We start from the raw sequence: 8,091 nt of genomic DNA, 5'->3' as shown, positions 1-8,091 counted from the left end.
TAGAAGCAATACTGTTTACATCAGGCAATTATTATGTCAGATGACTGACAGATGAGTGGTCCCGCACATCTCTCAAAATCGATCCACAAGGGTGGGGAGATAAAGGTCTGGCCCAGTAGGCCAAAAAGCTCCCCCCCACCCCCACCCCCGCTGTAAACGGATAAAGATAATATCTCACATAAACCTCTGTATTCCAAGTAAGTGGTAGATATGATTTTGTGCTATAGGTGTCTGGTAGTTCCTGTGTAAGCTGTACATATTCCAACTGGTATTGATAACTTGCTTTTGCAATTGTCACAATGGCTATTTGGTTATTCTAGCATATCTCAAATTGTATTCTGCCAAACGCTGGGGTTCAGCAAAGCAGCCCAAGAGATTCCGCAGAGAAGACTGTAATAATAGTTGACAAGCATGCACAATGTGTGATTTTGATGGAGCTGCAGCCACGGGGATTAAACATACTAAAGCAGTTGTTCTGGGAATCCTTTCCCCTTATTTCCTTCCCTTACCATGCTTTCCACAGGCGGCATGGGCATAATGGCATTGCTTCCTTGGCTTTCCAACCCTGTGCATTGTTGAGAGTGACTGAGAGAGGGCAGCGTGCAGCTTGGTGCAGCAGAGAAGCCAGTTTGCCACTCTCCACTGCCTGCCTCCTGCCCTCTCAGGTCTTAGTAACCAGCAGCAGTCTGCAGCATTAGGAAGCCAGGAGAGCAATGCTGGTCTTTCACGTTTCTTCTGCTTGTCCGGTTGCTTTTCCCCAGGAAACCCTGCTGTTTGCTGCTGAATCAGAACAAATGTCAGTCATTTTTCCTGTGGATTGATGATTGTCCAATTCAGTGGTAAACGGTGGGTTTTCCAAGGAAAGCAGCGGGGCAAATGAGAACCTCAGACCCATGCTTTCTAAGCACAGAACAAGTGGAAGTGGACGAGCCCTGAGTGTGATGGTATATTTTCAAGACTGAAGTGCCTTTGTACTATTCTAATGGCAGGAAGTAAATGGAAATAGGTTCTAGGAACATTGCTTACTCAAACTGTACTTAATACAGACGTGGTCCCACCTGAACAATCAAACAGCTTTATGGAGGGACAGACTTTTTGTAGGACAAGAATATGGCTGAAGAACCCAGCACTTCATGTTTTGCTTTTCAAAACTAGAACGTTGTGGTAGGAAGGTAGGACTACAATGCAGCTTTAAATAAGACTGCTTTCTTAACTCTACAATATTAATCAGAAGCTGATGTTAATCCAGGCATTTGTTGCAGTGTTTGCCTGCTGTGAGAGTCTAATCATAATTTTTAGTATATTCAGTCCTAAATGCAGCCTTGTAAGAGAAACTGTGATACCCAGCCTTTTATCTGACTCCCACTTATGAACTGTAGCTCAAGCTATGGTATAGCTCAGGTGTGGCAAACCTGTTTTGGCCTGAGCTCCACATTCACCCTTGGCCAATACTTGGGAATTGAACTGTACTAAACATACAGACTACACACCATAGACAGATCAGCTGAGGAAACAGGTTATTGTCTTATCCCCACTCTCCAGATCATTACTCTAATGGGCAGGGAAGAGACCATTTGCTTCCTTCTTGTAGTGCAGAGATGGGCAGAGAGGTTTAAAACTCACTGCCTGGTACCTCAAAAGGGGTGAAAATGGCTCTGCCCCATTTTTACTTGGCACAGGTTTTTTTTTCACCAGAGGAGCTGTGTAACATTGGGTTGAGGGGTTAGCAAGTCCCTGGGGAAGGCTTGGAAGGCTGGATCCAGCTCAAGGACAGGCAGATCACTGCAACTGATATAGCTGAATCAAGCGCAATAAAGTATATTTGGCAAACACATTTTTTTGCTCCATGCACCAGCACCCCATTGTGTTTGATCTGGAGTTCATTCTGTGTTTGCAGCCAGTCTAGAAACCTTGACAAGTAATTAAAAACAAAACAAAACCAGCAGTAGTGTTAGTCACCAAACTGTTAACTTTGGAATTCAAAAGTGTCTTATGTAAGCTTACATTTATCAGTCTAGGAATTAGTTTTGTTGTTGTTGCAAAGTTACTTGAAACAAATCCTATATAAGTTTACAGTGTTTTCACTAGCCTTCTGTTTCACCTTTGTGCCATTCTGTTTTAAAAGTGGATTTTCTGTATAAGAACATAAAACAAGCCTGCCAAGGGCTCATCTAGTCCAGCATCATGTTTTCACAGTGGCCGGCCAGATGCCTGTGAGAAGACGGCGAGCTGGAGATGAGCACCACGGCACTCTGCCCACCTGTGGTGCCCAGCAGTTCTGTCTATGATGCACATTGTACTCTTACTCTGTTCAGTTGTAATTCTCCATGCTCGCTGGGCATTCGACTCTGAAACTATTGTGAGTTGTTGCTAAATGCTAGTTTTCCTGGAGCTTAGATCAATAAAATATTATCCTTGTCTGTGCCTTTCCATGACTTAACCTTGTGTTTTGCCAAATGCAAGTGTTCTTTTGGATTCAGTGGCAATAAGAACATCAGTGGAGAGAACTTCAGCGCTTTTATGAAGTAGCAGACTTCATGCATAATAAAAAGCAGTGAAACAGCCTGTAAGCAGAATAATGCAACATAAGCAAGATTAGACTTGCCAATATGTAGCATCTATCCAGTCAGGGCCTACATCAAGACACGTTGGTCAGGCTCCATCAATCTGGGAGACTGATAGACTTCAGACTCGCAGTAGCTACATGCTGGCTGTCCTGATACCTAAATTCCTCCCACTTGTCAGGGAAGATGGGCCCATAGCCAGGGGCTAGCAGACTTAATTCTGCAGCTGTGCTACTGCTGTCAAGCGCTCAGCCTCTAGCAGACCCACGAAGGGATCTTCCCACATCCTGCCAACACTTATCCCTGAAGCACAAATAACTGCTAGGTTGGCAGGAGCAGGGACCGAGCAACGGGAGCGCACCCCATTGCGGGGATTCGAACCACTGACCTTCTGATCAGCAAGTCCTGGGCGCTGTGATTTTAATGGCGTCCCATTAAAAACGTGGGGGTTTTTTATTGACACATCCTAAAAACACTTTAGGATGTGTGAATAAGCATGCCCAACCTATTTCATTAAAAGTTGTTCTGCAGTTGGAATGCCCTGCCCTTGCCTCATGAAGTCCATTAATATTTACTGTCAATGGCATATTCATGAGAAAACTTGTCACTTCCGCTTTAGTAAAAGCTCAGCTTGGCAGGTCTTATGAATTTAAGTAAATTTCAGACTGTTCAGTAAGTTATTTTACAAGTGCAGGGTAGTGCTCATATTGTGTTTTTTGTATTGTTGCAGTTGGAGAATATTACAAACCATGTATATGTATTTATAGTCTGTAAAGTATAACGGGTTGCCAGATGATAATACTGTGACGGTGATTCTGATTGCCTTTGTCTTCTAGTGTGTACATGTTTTAACAGCTTTTGCTGACAAATTGAGCCACACTGTAGATCTTAGAGGTACAGTGGTATCTCGTGTTACGTACCGTCCCCCTTACGAATGCTGTGGGTTACATGCTCCACTAACCCAGAAGTAGATGCCCCTTGTTGTGACCTTTGCCCAGGGATGTGAGTGGAAGTTGCGTGCTGGTGGCGCAGCAGTGGGAGGCACCATTAGAGAAAGCATGCCTCTTGTTACGAGTGGTTTCCTGTTACGAACGGACCTCCAGAACAGATTAAGTAGTAACACGAGGTACCACTTAATATGTAGCAGACAGTTGCTCTTTCTGGCATTAGCTTTCATCGTGGTTTTTAACTACTGGATGGTGTGTTCAGTTACATGCTGCACTTTTTTCCTGTACTGTACAACTGTACAACGGGGCTTCATATCTCCCTTTCATATTAAAAAATTGAGTATTTACTCCAATGTTTTTCTGGTTCTTTCAGTATATACTTCATATATATGTACATACATCTGCAACAGCCAGGAGCAATAAGTAGAGCAACTGAGTGGGGTCATTGCCTTTGTCCCTGCTACTTCCTTTCTGGGCTTCCTTTTGTTCCCTCCTTCCATAAAAGTGGGGCAATGAGTCAAATGTCACAGTGTTTAACAGGAATTGTTTTTGTTTCAAATTTATACCCCACCTTTCTTCCAACCAGAACTTTCCCCCTTATTTTTCCTCATTGGGAAGATGTTTTAAATCATTGGGACATGGGTGGTGCTGTGGTCTAAACCACTGAACCTCTTGGGCTTGCTGATTGGAAGGTTGGTGGTGTGAATCTGCCTGACGGGGTAAGGTCCCGTTGCTCTGTCCGGGCTTCTGCCAACCTAGCAGTTCAAAAGCATACCAGTGAAAGTAGATAGGTAGGTACTGCTCCGGCAGGAAGGTAAACGGCGTTTCTGTGTGCTGCTCTGGTTCGCCAGAAGCAGCTTAGTCCTGCTGGCCACATGATCTGGAAGCTGTCTGCGGACAAATGCCGGCTCCCTCGGCCAATAGAGGAGCTCCGCACCCCATAGTCACCTTTCATAGAATCATAGAGTTGGAAGAGACCACAAGGGCCATCGAGTCCAACCCCCTGACAAGCAGACTTAACCGTCCAGGGGTCCCTTACCTTACCTTTACAATCATGTATTTGCACATAGGCAGATCCTAGAGTAACCCAGTCCACCCTTCCTATGTCACCTTTGTCTACAGTCTTCCGAACTGCAAGATATGTAGATTACCTGAATACCAGTGAAGCTGTGAGGGTGAAAAGGTGTTTTTCACAAAGTGTGTATGAATAGATAATATTAAAGGTATTCTTTCAATACAGTTGGTTTCAAGCTCCCCAAACTATCAAACAACAACATGCATTCTCCTAATGTTCAGGTATATGCTGAATCTCTTACAGAATATACAGTATGTGATTTAGTAAGATGTTTTTAAGTCACAGGAATAGTCTGTGAGAACCAAATGTGATCTTATTTTATAATTGCTTATATATTTAGTATGTTTGATGGGTCTGAATGCAGTTATGAATGGCTGAAGTATGAATGAGAACCAGAGGGTCGGGTTCTGAAGAACCAAGGGTAAAGATATCACTGAATTACAGATATAGAACTGATTGAATTAATTACTTTAAAGGATTATTGAAGGTGGGAAACGGGATGGATAAAAATGGACTGAGGAAGAACCATTACCAGACTTTTAAAATAGGATGGATGGAAATGGACTGAGAGAATGAACCAAACTGTTGAATATTGAATAGATGAACAGTGAACCAGTTACTGGACTGTGTAAGACAGGGTGAGCAGGATGACAACATGTCTGGATGAAATAATGGACAACCTGAGAACTAAAAATATGATTAAGACAAATTGAAATACAGTGGTACCTCGGGTTAAGTACTTAATTCGTTCCGGAGGTCCGTTATTAACCTGAAACTGTGCTTAACCTGAAGCACCACTTTATCTAATGGGGCCTCCCGCTGCTGCCATGCCACTGGAGCACAATTTCTGTTCTCATCCTGAAGCAAAGTTCTTAACCTGAAGCACTATTTCTGAGTTAGCGGAGTCTGTAACCTGAAGCATATGTAACTCGAGGTACCACTGTACTTTATTGTCACTTGTACAACTTGTATACAGTGAGATTACATGAGCACCCCCCACTCAGCTCACTTAGTCTTACTGACGCACACCTACCAACCCCAAAAGCCAGTTGCCCTGTTGTTATCTTTTCATTCAGCAGCCTAACAGCCCACGGATAGAAGCTGTTCTGCACCCTGTTGGTGCAACTAATCACGCTTCTATATCTTCTGCCTGAGGGCAGGTTTCCTCACTCTCCTGAGGCAACGTTCTTCCGCTATTTCATCCAGTGGATTCACAGGACAGCCCATAATATCTTGTGCTGCATTCACCACCATCTGTAGGCACTTCCTATCAGTTGATTTCAAACCAGCATACCACACTGTGATGCAGTATGAAAGGACACTTTCATCAAATGTTGATTGACATTGTTCTTCTGCAATACTCTGAGGAGATGGAGTCTCTGTTGGGCTTTCTTAACCACCTGGGTTGTATTTATTTTCCAATTAAAGTCTTCACTGAGATAAACTCCCAGGAATTTAAAGGAAGAGACTCTCTCCACACAGCCCTCCCTGATGTACAGCGGGGCTAGTTCTCTTCCTCCGAAAGTCCAACACCATCTCCTTTGTCTTGCTGATATTAAGGTGCAAGTTGTTCCCTAGGCACTATGTAGATATTTTTTGGACCTCCCCTCTATATGCTGATTCGTCTCCACCTGTTATTAACAAACGACTGTTCTTGAAAGAAATGATTGTTCTTAAAGAAGACATGTTGGAAGAAACATATTATTCATAAGGACGGTGACAACACGGTGGAAACTAGACTGTTTGAAACATGCTATTCATATCTATCTGAGGAATCAAACATGTCGGAAACCAGACTGTTTTCAGCTATATCTATTCATGTTATTTGAGGACAACAGCTACCTGTTCATGTCTATTTGAGGAATAATCATGACAACAGCTATCACTTGGTCCAACCCCCTTCAATACAAGACAATGTAGCCATATGGAAACTGAGCCTATATAAGAAGCTGGAAAGCCTTGGGAACTTTGCGTGCTGTCCTACCTGCAGGAGGATGCCGTCCGATGGCCCTTAGACTGGCCATGTCTTCTAGTGGGTCCAACCATCTGGTAGGTATGTGTATATGAATGAATGAATGAATGAGTGAGTGAGTGATGAATGATTGAGTCCTTATTGCTTATTACTTGTTAATCAATAAAGGGTTGTGATCTGAAGAGAATTGTGTCGTTTTGTCTTTCTTGAAAATTCTCTGATAAAGGTAAAATAACAACACTTTTCATGACAAAGAGACAGGATTATTGGGCATTAGTGAATATTAGAATAATGCAGAAGCTTGAGAGGTTTCTACATTAGTCAGATGAACTCTCCATATTCCCATTCCTGACAAAAGCATATTTGTACTCTACAGGATTTATTTCACCTATTTTTCTGGTTGAAGTAAATGAACAAGGCAAGTAGGCTTCCATCCTGATGCAAAGCTTACATAGAAAGGCCAGATACTTTATATGCGCTATTGTAGCAGTGCAAGTCACTCTTGGGACGCAGGTGGCGCTGTGGGTTAAAGCCTCAGTGCCTAGGACTTGCCGATCGAAAGGTCGGCGGTTCGAATCCCTGCGGCGGGGTGCGCTCCCGCTGCTCGGCCCCAGCGCCTGCCAACCTAGCAGTTCGAAAGCACCTCCGGGTGCAAGTAGATAAATAGGGACCGCTTACCAGCGGGAAGGTAAACGGCGTTTCCGTGTGCGGCTCTGGCTCGCCAGAGCAGCGATGTCACGCTGGCCACGTGACCCGGAAGTGTCTCCGGACAGCGCTGGCCCCTGGCCTCTTGAGTGAGATGGGCGCACAACCCCAGAGTCTGTCAAGACTGGCCCGTACGGGCAGGGGTACCTTTACCTTTACCTTTAAGTCACTCTTATGGTGGCTGACAAAATATCCTATACATGTCTACTTGGATGTAAGCCCCATTGACCCCAAGATGAGTGTGCGCAGGGTTGCAGCCTAGGTAATCCAAAACAGAGCACATCTATGGCCATTGAAAATGTTTTTGAAGGGAAAATGCCCCATTGGCTTCAAATCCCTGCTTGGAAAAGCTTTGAATTCTGAAATGATTATCTGTATTCCTTTCTCCGTTGGCACAGCTGCCACAGCATGCAAATCCTCTCCTGTGCCAAAGATGCACTTGTGAGTTGAAGCTGCTGATGAAGTATTTTCCCATCAGCACAGAACAGGTTGCTCCTGAACAAATGCATATTTAGTCAGGTAGGGACTTGTTCGTAAATGGTGCTTGTGCACTTCTCACAACTGTGTTTCCAAAAGCATGAGATCATGTTAGTTATCCATAAACTACATTCTGACATATCACAGTGGTTGTGTGAATTGCCCCAAACCGTATTAAATATTTGTCAGCATTTTGTGAATGTTCTTACCTTAATCTGTGCTGATAAAACCCATGCTGTCAATTCCACCCATTCACTCCTTGTGAAGCAAGCGGGTGAGGCAAGCCTTGGGGCAGTCTAGCCTCAGCCAGAGTGAACGGCGTTAGGATTTATTTCATGTAAAGCACTTGAA

The 8,091-nt window shown here is 43.9% G+C and overlaps 1 long non-coding RNA gene across 1 annotated transcript; it reads right to left on the bottom strand.

Moving 5' to 3' along the window:
• Positions 1-5,916: 5,916 nt before the first annotated feature.
• LOC310846892 lies at positions 5,917-7,996 on the bottom strand. The gene is made up of 3 exons (XR_014565594.1): positions 7,417-7,996; positions 6,429-7,036; positions 5,917-6,398 (listed from the first exon to the last, which is right to left on the bottom strand). It is a non-coding gene; the product is annotated as an uncharacterized lncRNA (long non-coding RNA).
• Positions 7,997-8,091: the final 95 nt, after the last annotated feature.

The sequence above is a fragment of the Podarcis gaigeae genome (genome assembly GCF_964106915.1).
Source record: "Podarcis gaigeae genome assembly, chromosome: 6".
NCBI lineage: Eukaryota > Metazoa > Chordata > Lepidosauria > Squamata > Lacertidae > Podarcis > Podarcis gaigeae.
The sequence above is the reverse complement of the archived record's forward strand: the minus strand, read 5'-3'. Positions and strand labels throughout refer to the sequence as shown.